Source organism: Hyla sarda, unplaced genomic scaffold (assembly GCF_029499605.1).
Source record: "Hyla sarda isolate aHylSar1 unplaced genomic scaffold, aHylSar1.hap1 scaffold_687, whole genome shotgun sequence".
Lineage (NCBI taxonomy): Eukaryota > Metazoa > Chordata > Amphibia > Anura > Hylidae > Hyla > Hyla sarda.
Window position 1 is genome coordinate 171,358 of NW_026610704.1, and position 15,160 is coordinate 186,517.

At 46.1% G+C, this 15,160-nt stretch overlaps 7 non-coding genes across 7 annotated transcripts; all 7 read left to right on the forward strand.

Annotated features, from left to right (window-relative positions):
* Positions 1–175: 175 nt before the first annotated feature.
* On the forward strand, positions 176–366 carry LOC130343625 (U2 spliceosomal RNA). The gene has a single exon (XR_008882910.1). It is a non-coding gene; the product is annotated as a U2 spliceosomal RNA (small nuclear RNA).
* Positions 367–2,459: 2,093 nt separating this feature from the next.
* Positions 2,460–2,650, forward strand: LOC130343626 (U2 spliceosomal RNA). Its single transcript, XR_008882911.1, has one exon. It is a non-coding gene; the product is annotated as a U2 spliceosomal RNA (small nuclear RNA).
* A 2,081-nt stretch (positions 2,651–4,731) lies between these two features.
* Positions 4,732–4,922, forward strand: LOC130343627 (U2 spliceosomal RNA). The gene has a single exon (XR_008882912.1). It is a non-coding gene; the product is annotated as a U2 spliceosomal RNA (small nuclear RNA).
* Positions 4,923–7,014: 2,092 nt separating this feature from the next.
* LOC130343628 (U2 spliceosomal RNA) lies at positions 7,015–7,205 on the forward strand. Its single transcript, XR_008882913.1, has one exon. It is a non-coding gene; the product is annotated as a U2 spliceosomal RNA (small nuclear RNA).
* A 2,091-nt stretch (positions 7,206–9,296) lies between these two features.
* Positions 9,297–9,487, forward strand: LOC130343630 (U2 spliceosomal RNA). The gene has a single exon (XR_008882914.1). It is a non-coding gene; the product is annotated as a U2 spliceosomal RNA (small nuclear RNA).
* A 2,097-nt stretch (positions 9,488–11,584) lies between these two features.
* LOC130343554 (U2 spliceosomal RNA) lies at positions 11,585–11,775 on the forward strand. The gene has a single exon (XR_008882853.1). It is a non-coding gene; the product is annotated as a U2 spliceosomal RNA (small nuclear RNA).
* A 2,091-nt stretch (positions 11,776–13,866) lies between these two features.
* LOC130343560 (U2 spliceosomal RNA) lies at positions 13,867–14,056 on the forward strand. The gene has a single exon (XR_008882859.1). It is a non-coding gene; the product is annotated as a U2 spliceosomal RNA (small nuclear RNA).
* The last annotated feature ends 1,104 nt before the right edge of the window (positions 14,057–15,160 follow it).

A 15,160-nucleotide genomic window follows, 5' to 3' on the forward strand; every position in this document is an offset into this window, starting at 1 on the left:
CCCCTGTCTTGCTGCTTAGCAATAATGGTATGGGTTTAGGTTCTGCTGTGTGTACTGGTGGTTGACTGCCCCCCAGCCCAGAGTGTGCATGGAAAATTGTCTGGCAGCCTCCCTGACAGCAAGCAGTGATAGTGCCCATGAAGGGGACCTTGTTGGGCCCGCCCCTTTCACGGTTATCGCTTCTCGGCCTTTTGGCTAAGATCAAGTGTAGTATCTGTTCTTATCAGTTTAATATCTGATACGTCCCCTATCTGGGGACCATATATTAAATGGATTTTTGAGAACGGGGGCCGATTTCGAAGCTTGCTTCCGTCGCCCTATGCATTGACCCGATATGGCAGTATCTTCGGGTACAGTGCACCACCCCCTTACAGGGTTAAAAAGAAAGATTCCTACTTTCATTGCTACCTGCTTGCTGGCTAGCCAGCTAGCCAGCCCTGTGGGCCTTGCTGCTGCTGCAGCCAAAAAACAAAAGGTGGTGCTGCTGCTGCTTCTGCTGCTTCTGCTTCTGCTTGTGTCTGGCCCCTGTTGGAGCGTCCAGGCACAGGACTTCTGCTGCTGCTGACTAAATGGCCTCCTTAATTGGATCATTTGAGTAGCCAGCACACCTGTGCAGGTAGGGCATGACATGATAGGCAGCTGCCTTGATAGCGGGTGGGTGCTGAATGTTCCTAATTGACAAAATAAGATTAATGCTTATGAAGAAATATAAAATCTCATCCCTTCCCCAATATCGCGCCACACCCCTACCCCTTAATTCCCTGGTTGAACTTGATGGACATATGTCTTTTTTCGACCGTACTAACTATGTAACTATGTAACATAACATGGGGGGGGGGGGGGTCTCCTGGCTGTTCACACAGGTGTGTCATTGCTGTACATTGACCATGCATTGCTTCTGTGGTATTGCAAAGGCAAAGACAAATGCTTCCAGCCATCCATTGCACTAATGGATTGGTCATCAGCTGGCTGTCTATGTCCCGCATCAATATAGACCAAAGTACAGAGGGTTAGGCTATGCTATTGTGCACCTACCTGATGCATCAGAAGGTGCGAGGCCCTTGCTAAATTCTGTGCACAGACTTTGAGATCTATGCTTTAGACTGTATCTAAACCTGCTCCAACATGGACTGACATTCTGGCCTACTTTCAGCCGATGCGACTTGTCTGTCGCTGAACAGTCGCTTTTTATGTATTCAGCACCTATGTATAATGTTGTAAAAATGCTCTAGAAGCTAAAGTCGCAGAAATGTCACACATATTTGGCCTGCAACTTTCTGTGCGACAAATTCAGACAGGAAAAATCAGTATAAATCCTTAGAAAATTATCCCCCAGTGTCTCCATCTGCTGGCGGTATTGAATAAGCATTGCTGCACTGATGGGGTATGCATTAGACGAAAAAAAAGAAGAAAAAGAAGAATAATACGCCCAGAAAAGAGGCGAAAAGGAGAAAAACGTAAAAAAACGTGAAAAAAAAGTAAGAGGAAGAGAAGGGAAAAAAAGGTGGAAATGGGTTTAAAAGTGATTTCGGCGGAGAAATATATATATATATATATATATATATATATATATATATATATATATATGCGCACACACACACATAGATATAAACGTATTCTCCGTTGAGATATTGCAGCCGCTGCTGTGTCCAGGCCCAGGAGCCTTAGCACTGTGCTGTGATGTCACTCAATACCACTGACATCACTAGGTGTAAACAACATCTCTCCTTTGCTGTGTATGTGACTATGGAGCTGTTTGGTGATGTCGTCTATTACGGCCTTCATAGAAGCAACAGGAGATTGTTGCATCCATCTTGAACCCTCAGAACTACAGTGCTATGATGTCACTCACTTCCACAGGCCTTGCAGAGTGTAAACAACAACAACCCAGCTTTGTTGTGTATGTAACCATAGGGATTTGTGATGTCACCTAGAACCTTCACAGCAGCGACAGCTTTATGAGGAGCATCAGCACTGCTCTGCCTGAGCAGAACCATCACCGCCATAGGTTGTCAAATAACCCGGATTTAACCCACACAGGTAAGTCCAATGGGGTGCAGGCATGTCCTCTATGCTTACAGCTTCCCGTGGGTGTTGGTTTGATACCGTTTGGGGACAGCCAAGGAGGCATCTGCAGGCAACAAAGGTAGGTGTGTGCTTGTGTGTGTGTTTCCTATGCAGATCCTAAGCCCAGTGTCACATGCAAGTAGGAGGAGTAAGAAGGGTTCCTGGCAAATCCGGGTTATGGATTGCATTTAAAAAGGCCCCGTGGGAGTGCAATGGGCCCCTGTCTTGCTGCTTAGCAATAATGGTATGGGTTTAGGTTCTGCTGTGTGTACTGGTGGTTGACTGCCCCCCAGCCCAGAGTGTGCATGGAAAATTGTCTGGCAGCCTCCCTGACAGCAAGCAGTGATAGTGCCCATGAAGGGGACCTTGTTGGGCCCGCCCCTTTCACGGTTATCGCTTCTCGGCCTTTTGGCTAAGATCAAGTGTAGTATCTGTTCTTATCAGTTTAATATCTGATACGTCCCCTATCTGGGGACCATATATTAAATGGATTTTTGAGAACGGGGGCCGATTTCGAAGCTTGCTTCCGTCGCCCTATGCATTGACCCGATATGGCAGTATCTTCGGGTACAGTGCACCACCCCCTTACAGGGTTAAAAAGAAAGATTCCTACTTTCATTGCTACCTGCTTGCTGGCTAGCCAGCTAGCCAGCCCTGTGGGCCTTGCTGCTGCTGCAGCCAAAAAACAAAAGGTGGTGCTGCTGCTGCTTCTGCTGCTTCTGCTTCTGCTTGTGTCTGGCCCCTGTTGGAGCGTCCAGGCACAGGACTTCTGCTGCTGCTGACTAAATGGCCTCCTTAATTGGATCATTTGAGTAGCCAGCACACCTGTGCAGGTAGGGCATGACATGATAGGCAGCTGCCTTGATAGCGGGTGGGTGCTGAATGTTCCTAATTGACAAAATAAGATTAATGCTTATGAAGAAATATAAAATCTCATCCCTTCCCCAATATCGCGCCACACCCCTACCCCTTAATTCCCTGGTTGAACTTGATGGACATATGTCTTTTTTCGACCGTACTAACTATGTAACTATGTAACATAACATGGGGGGGGGGGGGGGGTCTCCTGGTTGTTCACACAGGTGTGTCATTGCTGTACATTGACCATGCATTGCTTCTGTGGTATTGCAAAGGCAAAGACAAATGCTTCCAGCCATCCATTGCACTAATGGATTGGTCATCAGCTGGCTGTCTATGTCCCGCATCAATATAGACCAAAGTACAGAGGGTTAGGCTATGCTATTGTGCACCTACCTGATGCATCAGAAGGTGCGAGGCCCTTGCTAAATTCTGTGCACAGACTTTGAGATCTATGCTTTAGACTGTATCTAAACCTGCTCCAACATGGACTGACATTCTGGCCTACTTTCAGCCGATGCGACTTGTCTGTCGCTGAACAGTCGCTTTTTATGTATTCAGCACCTATGTATAATGTTGTAAAAATGCTCTAGAAGCTAAAGTCGCAGAAATGTCACACATATTTGGCCTGCAACTTTCTGTGCGACAAATTCAGACAGGAAAAATCAGTATAAATCCTTAGAAAATTATCCCCCAGTGTCTCCATCTGCTGGCGGTATTGAATAAGCATTGCTGCACTGATGGGGTATGCATTAGACGAAAAAAAAGAAGAAAAAGAAGAATAATACGCCCAGAAAAGAGGCGAAAAGGAGAAAAACGTAAAAAAACGTGAAAAAAAAGCAAGAGGAAGAGAAGGGAAAAAAAGGTGGAAATGGGTTTAAAAGTGATTTCGGCGGAGAAATATATATATATATATATATATATATATATATATGCGCACACACACACATAGATATAAACGTATTCTCCGTTGAGATATTGCAGCCGCTGCTGTGTCCAGGCCCAGGAGCCTTAGCACTGTGCTGTGATGTCACTCAATACCACTGACATCACTAGGTGTAAACAACATCTCTCCTTTGCTGTGTATGTGACTATGGAGCTGTTTGGTGATGTCGTCTATTACGGCCTTCATAGAAGCAACAGGAGATTGTTGCATCCATCTTGAACCCTCAGAACTACAGTGCTATGATGTCACTCACTTCCACAGGCCTTGCAGAGTGTAAACAACAACAACCCAGCTTTGTTGTGTATGTAACCATAGGGATTTGTGATGTCACCTAGAACCTTCACAGCAGCGACAGCTTTATGAGGAGCATCAGCTCTGCTCTGCCTGAGCAGAACCATCACCGCCATAGGTTGTCAAATAACCCGGATTTAACCCACACAGGTAAGTCCAATGGGGTGCAGGCATGTCCTCTATGCTTACAGCTTCCCGTGGGTGTTGGTTTGATACCGTTTGGGGACAGCCAAGGAGGCATCTGCAGGCAACAAAGGTAGGTGTGTGCTTGTGTGTGTGTTTCCTATGCAGATCCTAAGCCCAGTGTCACATGCAAGTAGGAGGAGTAAGAAGGGTTCCTGGCAAATCCGGGTTATGGATTGCATTTAAAAAGGCCCCGTGGGAGTGCAATGGGCCCCTGTCTTGCTGCTTAGCAATAATGGTATGGGTTTAGGTTCTGCTGTGTGTACTGGTGGTTGACTGCCCCCCAGCCCAGAGTGTGCATGGAAAATTGTCTGGCAGCCTCCCTGACAGCAAGCAGTGATAGTGCCCATGAAGGGGACCTTGTTGGGCCCGCCCCTTTCACGGTTATCGCTTCTCGGCCTTTTGGCTAAGATCAAGTGTAGTATCTGTTCTTATCAGTTTAATATCTGATACGTCCCCTATCTGGGGACCATATATTAAATGGATTTTTGAGAACGGGGGCCGATTTCGAAGCTTGCTTCCGTCGCCCTATGCATTGACCCGATATGGCAGTATCTTCGGGTACAGTGCACCACCCCCTTACAGGGTTAAAAAGAAAGATTCCTACTTTCATTGCTACCTGCTTGCTGGCTAGCCAGCTAGCCAGCCCTGTGGGCCTTGCTGCTGCTGCAGCCAAAAAACAAAAGGTGGTGCTGCTGCTGCTTCTGCTGCTTCTGCTTCTGCTTGTGTCTGGCCCCTGTTGGAGCGTCCAGGCACAGGACTTCTGCTGCTGCTGACTAAATGGCCTCCTTAATTGGATCATTTGAGTAGCCAGCACACCTGTGCAGGTAGGGCATGACATGATAGGCAGCTGCCTTGATAGCGGGTGGGTGCTGAATGTTCCTAATTGACAAAATAAGATTAATGCTTATGAAGAAATATAAAATCTCATCCCTTCCCCAATATCGCGCCACACCCCTACCCCTTAATTCCCTGGTTGAACTTGATGGACATATGTCTTTTTTCGACCGTACTAACTATGTAACTATGTAACATAACATGGGGGGGGGGGGGGGGGTCTCCTGGCTGTTCACACAGGTGTGTCATTGCTGTACATTGACCATGCATTGCTTCTGTGGTATTGCAAAGGCAAAGACAAATGCTTCCAGCCATCCATTGCACTAATGGATTGGTCATCAGCTGGCTGTCTATGTCCCGCATCAATATAGACCAAAGTACAGAGGGTTAGGCTATGCTATTGTGCACCTACCTGATGCATCAGAAGGTGCGAGGCCCTTGCTAAATTCTGTGCACAGACTTTGAGATCTATACTTTAGACTGTATCTAAACCTGTTCCAACATGGACTGACATTCTGGCCTACTTTCAGCCGATGCGACTTGTCTGTCGCTGAACAGTCGCTTTTTATGTATTCAGCACCTATGTATAATGTTGTAAAAATGCTCTAGAAGCTAAAGTCGCAGAAATGTCACACATATTTGGCCTGCAACTTTCTGTGCGACAAATTCAGACAGGAAAAATCAGTATAAATCCTTAGAAAATTATCCCCCAGTGTCTCCATCTGCTGGCGGTATTGAATAAGCATTGCTGCACTGATGGGGTATGCATTAGACGAAAAAAAAGAAGAAAAAGAAGAATAATACGCCCAGAAAAGAGGCGAAAAGGAGAAAAACGTAAAAAAACGTGAAAAAAAAGTAAGAGGAAGAGAAGGGAAAAAAAGGTGGAAATGGGTTTAAAAGTGATTTCGGCGGAGAAATATATATATATATATATATATATATATATATATATATATATATGCGCACACACACACATAGATATAAACGTATTCTCCGTTGAGATATTGCAGCCGCTGCTGTGTCCAGGCCCAGGAGCCTTAGCACTGTGCTGTGATGTCACTCAATACCACTGACATCACTAGGTGTAAACAACATCTCTCCTTTGCTGTGTATGTGACTATGGAGCTGTTTGGTGATGTCGTCTATTATGGCCTTCATAGAAGCAACAGGAGATTGTTGCATCCATCTAGAACCCTCAGAACTACAGTGCTATGATGTCACTCACTTCCACAGGCCTTGCAGAGTGTAAACAACAACAACCCAGCTTTGTTGTGTATGTAACCATAGGGATTTGTGATGTCACCTAGAACCTTCACAGCAGCGACAGCTTTATGAGGAGCATCAGCACTGCTCTGCCTGAGCAGAACCATCACCGCCATAGGTTGTCAAATAACCCGGATTTAACCCACACAGGTAAGTCCAATGGGGTGCAGGCATGTCCTCTATGCTTACAGCTTCCCGTGGGTGTTGGTTTGATACCGTTTGGGGACAGCCAAGGAGGCATCTGCAGGCAACAAAGGTAGGTGTGTGCTTGTGTGTGTGTTTCCTATGCAGATCCTAAGCCCAGTGTCACATGCAAGTAGGAGGAGTAAGAAGGGTTCCTGGCAAATCCGGGTTATGGATTGCATTTAAAAAGGCCCCGTGGGAGTGCAATGGGCCCCTGTCTTGCTGCTTAGCAATAATGGTATGGGTTTAGGTTCTGCTGTGTGTACTGGTGGTTGACTGCCCCCCAGCCCAGAGTGTGCATGGAAAATTGTCTGGCAGCCTCCCTGACAGCAAGCAGTGATAGTGCCCATGAAGGGGACCTTGTTGGGCCCGCCCCTTTCACGGTTATCGCTTCTCGGCCTTTTGGCTAAGATCAAGTGTAGTATCTGTTCTTATCAGTTTAATATCTGATACGTCCCCTATCTGGGGACCATATATTAAATGGATTTTTGAGAACGGGGGCCGATTTCGAAGCTTGCTTCCGTCGCCCTATGCATTGACCCGATATGGCAGTATCTTCGGGTACAGTGCACCACCCCCTTACAGGGTTAAAAAGAAAGATTCCTACTTTCATTGCTACCTGCTTGCTGGCTAGCCAGCTAGCCAGCCCTGTGGGCCTTGCTGCTGCTGCAGCCAAAAAACAAAAGGTGGTGCTGCTGCTGCTTCTGCTGCTTCTGCTTCTGCTTGTGTCTGGCCCCTGTTGGAGCGTCCAGGCACAGGACTTCTGCTGCTGCTGACTAAATGGCCTCCTTAATTGGATCATTTGAGTAGCCAGCACACCTGTGCAGGTAGGGCATGACATGATAGGCAGCTGCCTTGATAGCGGGTGGGTGCTGAATGTTCCTAATTGACAAAATAAGATTAATGCTTATGAAGAAATATAAAATCTCATCCCTTCCCCAATATCGCGCCACACCCCTACCCCTTAATTCCCTGGTTGAACTTGATGGACATATGTCTTTTTTCGACCGTACTAACTATGTAACTATGTAACATAACATGGGGGGGGGGGGTCTCCTGGCTGTTCACACAGGTGTGTCATTGCTGTACATTGACCATGCATTGCTTCTGTGGTATTGCAAAGGCAAAGACAAATGCTTCCAGCCATCCATTGCACTAATGGATTGGTCATCAGCTGGCTGTCTATGTCCCGCATCAATATAGACCAAAGTACAGAGGGTTAGGCTATGCTATTGTGCACCTACCTGATGCATCAGAAGGTGCGAGGCCCTTGCTAAATTCTGTGCACAGACTTTGAGATCTATGCTTTAGACTGTATCTAAACCTGCTCCAACATGGACTGACATTCTGGCCTACTTTCAGCCGATGCGACTTGTCTGTCGCTGAACAGTCGCTTTTTATGTATTCAGCACCTATGTATAATGTTGTAAAAATGCTCTAGAAGCTAAAGTCGCAGAAATGTCACACATATTTGGCCTGCAACTTTCTGTGCGACAAATTCAGACAGGAAAAATCAGTATAAATCCTTAGAAAATTATCCCCCAGTGTCTCCATCTGCTGGCGGTATTGAATAAGCATTGCTGCACTGATGGGGTATGCATTAGACGAAAAAAAAGAAGAAAAAGAAGAATAATACGCCCAGAAAAGAGGCGAAAAGGAGAAAAACGTAAAAAAACGTGAAAAAAAAGTAAGAGGAAGAGAAGGGAAAAAAAGGTGGAAATGGGTTTAAAAGTGATTTCGGCGGAGAAATATATATATATATATATATATATATATATATATATATATATATATATGCGCACACACACACATAGATATAAACGTATTCTCCGTTGAGATATTGCAGCCGCTGCTGTGTCCAGGCCCAGGAGCCTTAGCACTGTGCTGTGATGTCACTCAATACCACTGACATCACTAGGTGTAAACAACATCTCTCCTTTGCTGTGTATGTGACTATGGAGCTGTTTGGTGATGTCGTCTATTACGGCCTTCATAGAAGCAACAGGAGATTGTTGCATCCATCTTGAACCCTCAGAACTACAGTGCTATGATGTCACTCACTTCCACAGGCCTTGCAGAGTGTAAACAACAACAACCCAGCTTTGTTGTGTATGTAACCATAGGGATTTGTGATGTCACCTAGAACCTTCACAGCAGCGACAGCTTTATGAGGAGCATCAGCACTGCTCTGCCTGAGCAGAACCATCACCGCCATAGGTTGTCAAATAACCCGGATTTAACCCACACAGGTAAGTCCAATGGGGTGCAGGCATGTCCTCTATGCTTACAGCTTCCCGTGGGTGTTGGTTTGATACCGTTTGGGGACAGCCAAGGAGGCATCTGCAGGCAACAAAGGTAGGTGTGTGCTTGTGTGTGTGTTTCCTATGCAGATCCTAAGCCCAGTGTCACATGCAAGTAGGAGGAGTAAGAAGGGTTCCTGGCAAATCCGGGTTATGGATTGCATTTAAAAAGGCCCCGTGGGAGTGCAATGGGCCCCTGTCTTGCTGCTTAGCAATAATGGTATGGGTTTAGGTTCTGCTGTGTGTACTGGTGGTTGACTGCCCCCCAGCCCAGAGTGTGCATGGAAAATTGTCTGGCAGCCTCCCTGACAGCAAGCAGTGATAGTGCCCATGAAGGGCACCTTGTTGGGCCCGCCCCTTTCACGGTTATCGCTTCTCGGCCTTTTGGCTAAGATCAAGTGTAGTATCTGTTCTTATCAGTTTAATATCTGATACGTCCCCTATCTGGGGACCATATATTAAATGGATTTTTGAGAACGGGGGCCGATTTCGAAGCTTGCTTCCGTCGCCCTATGCATTGACCCGATATGGCAGTATCTTCGGGTACAGTGCACCACCCCCTTACAGGGTTAAAAAAGAAAGATTCCTACTTTCATTGCTACCTGCTTGCTGGCTAGCCAGCTAGCCAGCCCTGTGGGCCTTGCTGCTGCTGCAGCCAAAAAACAAAAGGTGGTGCTGCTGCTGCTTCTGCTGCTTCTGCTTCTGCTTGTGTCTGGCCGCTGTTGGAGCGTCCAGGCACAGGACTTCTGCTGCTGCTGACTAAATGGCCTCCTTAATTGGATCATTTGAGTAGCCAGCACACCTGTGCAGGTAGGGCATGACATGATAGGCAGCTGCCTTGATAGCGGGTGGGTGCTGAATGTTCCTAATTGACAAAATAAGATTAATGCTTATGAAGAAATATAAAATCTCATCCCTTCCCCAATATCGCGCCACACCCCTACCCCTTAATTCCCTGGTTGAACTTGATGGACATATGTCTTTTTTCGACCGTACTAACTATGTAACTATGTAACATAACATGGGGGGGGGGGGGGGGGGGGGGGGGGGTCTCCTGGCTGTTCACACAGGTGTGTCATTGCTGTACATTGACCATGCATTGCTTCTGTGGTATTGCAAAGGCAAAGACAAATGCTTCCAGCCATCCATTGCACTAATGGATTGGTCATCAGCTGGCTGTCTATGTCCCGCATCAATATAGACCAAAGTACAGAGGGTTAGGCTATGCTATTGTGCACCTACCTGATGCATCAGAAGGTGCGAGGCCCTTGCTAAATTCTGTGCACAGACTTTGAGATCTATGCTTTAGACTGTATCTAAACCTGCTCCAACATGGACTGACATTCTGGCCTACTTTCAGCCGATGCGACTTGTCTGTCGCTGAACAGTCGCTTTTTATGTATTCAGCACCTATGTATAATGTTGTAAAAATGCTCTAGAAGCTAAAGTCGCAGAAATGTCACACATATTTGGCCTGCAACTTTCTGTGCGACAAATTCAGACAGGAAAAATCAGTATAAATCCTTAGAAAATTATCCCCCAGTGTCTCCATCTGCTGGCGGTATTGAATAAGCATTGCTGCACTGATGGGGTATGCATTAGACGAAAAAAAAGAAGAAAAAGAAGAATAATACGCCCAGAAAAGAGGCGAAAAGGAGAAAAACGTAAAAAAACGTGAAAAAAAAGTAAGAGGAAGAGAAGGGAAAAAAAGGTGGAAATGGGTTTAAAAGTGATTTCGGCGGAGAAATATATATATATATATATATATATATATATATATATATATATATATACGCGCACACACACACATATATATAAACGTATTCTCCGTTGAGATATTGCAGCCGCTGCTGTGTCCAGGCCCAGGAGCCTTAGCACTGTGCTGTGATGTCACTCAATACCACTGACATCACTAGGTGTAAACAACATCTCTCCTTTGCTGTGTATGTGACTATGGAGCTGTTTGGTGATGTCGTCTATTATGGCCTTCATAGAAGCAACAGGAGATTGTTGCATCCATCTAGAACCCCTCAGAACTACAGTGCTATGATGTCACTCACTTCCACAGGCCTTGCAGAGTGTAAACAACAACAACCCAGCTTTGTTGTGTATGTAACCATAGGGATTTGTGATGTCACCTAGAACCTTCACAGCAGCGACAGCTTTATGAGGAGCATCAGCACTGCTCTGCCTGAGCAGAACCATCACCGCCATAGGTTGTCAAATAACCCGGATTTAACCCACACAGGTAAGTCCAATGGGGTGCAGGCATGTCCTCTATGCTTACAGCTTCCCGTGGGTGTTGGTTTGATACCGTTTGGGGACAGCCAAGGAGGCATCTGCAGGCAACAAAGGTAGGTGTGTGCTTGTGTGTGTGTTTCCTATGCAGATCCTAAGCCCAGTGTCACATGCAAGTAGGAGGAGTAAGAAGGGTTCCTGGCAAATCCGGGTTATGGATTGCATTTAAAAAGGCCCCGTGGGAGTGCAATGGGCCCCTGTCTTGCTGCTTAGCAATAATGGTATGGGTTTAGGTTCTGCTGTGTGTACTGGTGGTTGACTGCCCCCCAGCCCAGAGTGTGCATGGAAAATTGTCTGGCAGCCTCCCTGACAGCAAGCAGTGATAGTGCCCATGAAGGGCACCTTGTTGGGCCCGCCCCTTTCTTCTCGGCCTTTTGGCTAAGATCAAGTGTAGTATCTGTTCTTATCAGTTTAATATCTGATACGTCCCCTATCTGGGGACCATATATTAAATGGATTTTTGAGAACGGGGGCCGATTTCGAAGCTTGCTTCCGTCGCCCTATGCATTGACCCGATATGGCAGTATCTTCGGGTACAGTGCACCACCCCCTTACAGGGTTAAAAAGAAAGATTCCTACTTTCATTGCTACCTGCTTGCTGGCTAGCCAGCTAGCCAGCCCTGTGGGCCTTGCTGCTGCTGCAGCCAAAAAACAAAAGGTGGTGCTGCTGCTGCTTCTGCTGCTTCTGCTTCTTCTTGTGTCTGGCCGCTGTTGTAGCGTCCAGGCACAGGACTTCTGCTGCTGCTGACTAAATGGCCTCCTTAATTGGATCATTTGAGTAGCCAGCACACCTGTGCAGGTAGGGCATGACATGATAGGCAGCTGCCTTGATAGCGGGTGGGTGCTGAATGTTCCTAATTGACAAAATAAGATTAATGCTTATGAAGAAATATAAAATCTCATCCCTTCCCCAATATCGCGCCACACCCCTACCCTTAATTCCCTGGTTGAACTTGATGGACATATGTCTTTTTCGACCGTACTAACTATGTAACTATGTAACATAACATGGGGGGGGGGGGGGGGGTCTCCTGGCTGTTCACACAGGTGTGTCATTGCTGTACATTGACCATGCATTGCTTCTGTGGTATTGCAAAGGCAAAGACAAATGCTTCCAGCCATCCATTGCACTAATGGATTGGTCATCAGCTGGCTGTCTATGTCCCGCATCAATATAGACCAAAGTACAGAGGGTTAGGCTATGCTATTGTGCACCTACCTGATGCATCAGAAGGTGCGAGGCCCTTGCTAAATTCTGTGCACAGACTTTGAGATCTATACTTTAGACTGTATCTAAACCTGCTCCAACATGGACTGACATTCTGGCCTACTTTCAGCCGATGCGACTTGTCTGTCGCTGAACAGTCGCTTTTTATGTATTCAGCACCTATGTATAATGTTGTAAAAATGCTCTAGAAGCTAAAGTCGCAGAAATGTCACACATATTTGGCCTGCAACTTTCTGTGCGACAAATTCAGACAGGAAAAATCAGTATAAATCCTTAGAAAATTATCCCCCAGTGTCTCCATCTGCTGGCGGTATTGAATAAGCATTGCTGCACTGATGGGGTATGCATTAGACGAAAAAAAAGAAGAAAAAGAAGAATAATACGCCCAGAAAAGAGGCGAAAAGGAGAAAAACGTAAAAAAAACGTGAAAAAAAAGTAAGAGGAAGAGAAGGGAAAAAAAGGTGGAAATGGGTTTAAAAGTGATTTCGGCGGAGAAATATATATATATATATATATATATATATATATATATATATATATACGCGCACACACACACATATATATAAACGTATTCTCCGTTGAGATATTGCAGCCGCTGCTGTGTCCAGGCCCAGGAGCCTTAGCACTGTGCTGTGATGTCACTCAATACCACTGACATCACTAGGTGTAAACAACATCTCTCCTTTGCTGTGTATGTGACTATGGAGCTGTTTGGTGATGTCGTCTATTATGGCCTTCATAGAAGCAACAGGAGATTGTTGCATCCATCTAGAACCCTCAGAACTACAGTGCTATGATGTCACTCACTTCCCACAGGCCTTGCAGAGTGTAAACAACAACAACCCAGCTTTGTTGTGTATGTAACCATAGGGATTTGTGATGTCACCTAGAACCTTCACAGCAGCGACAGCTTTATGAGGAGCATCAGCACTGCTCTGCCTGAGCAGAACCATCACCGCCATAGGTTGTCAAATAACCCGGATTTAACCCACACAGGTAAGTCCAATGGGGTGCAGGCATGTCCTCTATGCTTACAGCTTCCCGTGGGTGTTGGTTTGATACCATTTGGGGACAGCCAAGGAGGCATCTGCAGGCAACAAAGGTAGGTGTGTGCTTGTGTGTGTGTTTCCTATGCAGATCCTAAGCCCAGTGTCACATGCAAGTAGGAGGAGTAAGAAGGGTTCCTGGCAAATCCGGGTTATGGATTGCATTTAAAAAGGCCCCGTGGGAGTGCAATGGGCCCTGTCTTGCTGCTTAGCAATAATGGTATGGGTTTAGGTTCTGCTGTGTGTACTGGTGGTTGACTGCCCCCAGCCCAGAGTGTGCATGGAAAATTGTCTGGCAGCCTCCCTGACAGCAAGCAGTGATAGTGCCCATGAAGGGCACCTTGTTGGGCCGCCCCTTTCACGGTTATCGCTTCTCGGCCTTTTGGCTAAGATCAAGTGTAGTATCTGTTCTTATCAGTTTAATATCTGATACGTCCCCTATCTGGGGACCATATATTAAATGGATTTTTGAGAACGGGGGCCGATTTCGAAGCTTGCTTCCGTCGCCTATGCATTGACCCGATATGGCAGTATCTTCGGGTACAGTGCACCACCCCCTTACAGGGTTAAAAAGAAAGATTCCTACTTTCATTGCTACCTGCTTGCTGGCTAGCCAGCTAGCCAGCCCTGTGGGCCTTGCTGCTGCTGCAGCCAAAAAACAAAAGGTGGTGCTGCTGCTTCTGCTTCTGCTTGTGTCTGGCCGCTGTTGGAGCGTCCAGGCACAGGACTTCTGCTGCTGCTGACTAAATGGCCTCCTTAATTGGATCATTTGAGTAGCCAGCACACCTGTGCAGGTAGGGCATGACATGATAGGCAGCTGCCTTGATAGCGGGTGGGTGCTGAATGTTCCTAATTGACAAAATAAGATTAATGCTTATGAAGAAATATAAAATCTCATCCCTTCCCCAATATCGCGCCACACCCCTACCCCTTAATTCCCTGGTTGAACTTGATGGACATATGTCTTTTTTCGACCGTACTAACTATGTAACTATGTAACATAACATGGGGGGGGGGGGGGGGGGGTCTCCTGGCTGTTCACACAGGTGTGTCATTGCTGTACATTGACCATGCATTGCTTCTGTGGTATTGCAAAGGCAAAGACAAATGCTTCCAGCCATCCATTGCACTAATGGATTGGTCATCAGCTGGCTGTCTATGTCCCGCATCAATATAGACCAAAGTACAGAGGGTTAGGCTATGCTATTGTGCACCTACCTGATGCATCAGAAGGTGCGAGGCCCTTGCTAAATTCTGTGCACAGACTTTGAGATCTATACTTTAGACTGTATCTAAACCTGCTCCAACATGGACTGACATTCTGGCCTACTTTCAGCCGATGCGACTTGTCTGTCGCTGAACAGTCGCTTTTTATGTATTCAGCACCTATGTATAATGTTGTAAAAATGCTCTAGAAGCTAAAGTCGCAGAAATGTCACACATATTTGGCCTGCAACTTTCTGTGCGACAATTCAGACAGGAAAAATCAGTATAAATCCTTAGAAAATTATCCCCCAGTGTCTCCATCTGCTGGCGGTATTGAATAAGCATTGCTGCACTGATGGGGTATGCATTAGACGAAAAAAAAGAAGAAAAAGAAGAATAATACGCCCAGAAAAGAGGCGAAAAGGAGAAAAACGTAAAAAAACATGAAAAAAAA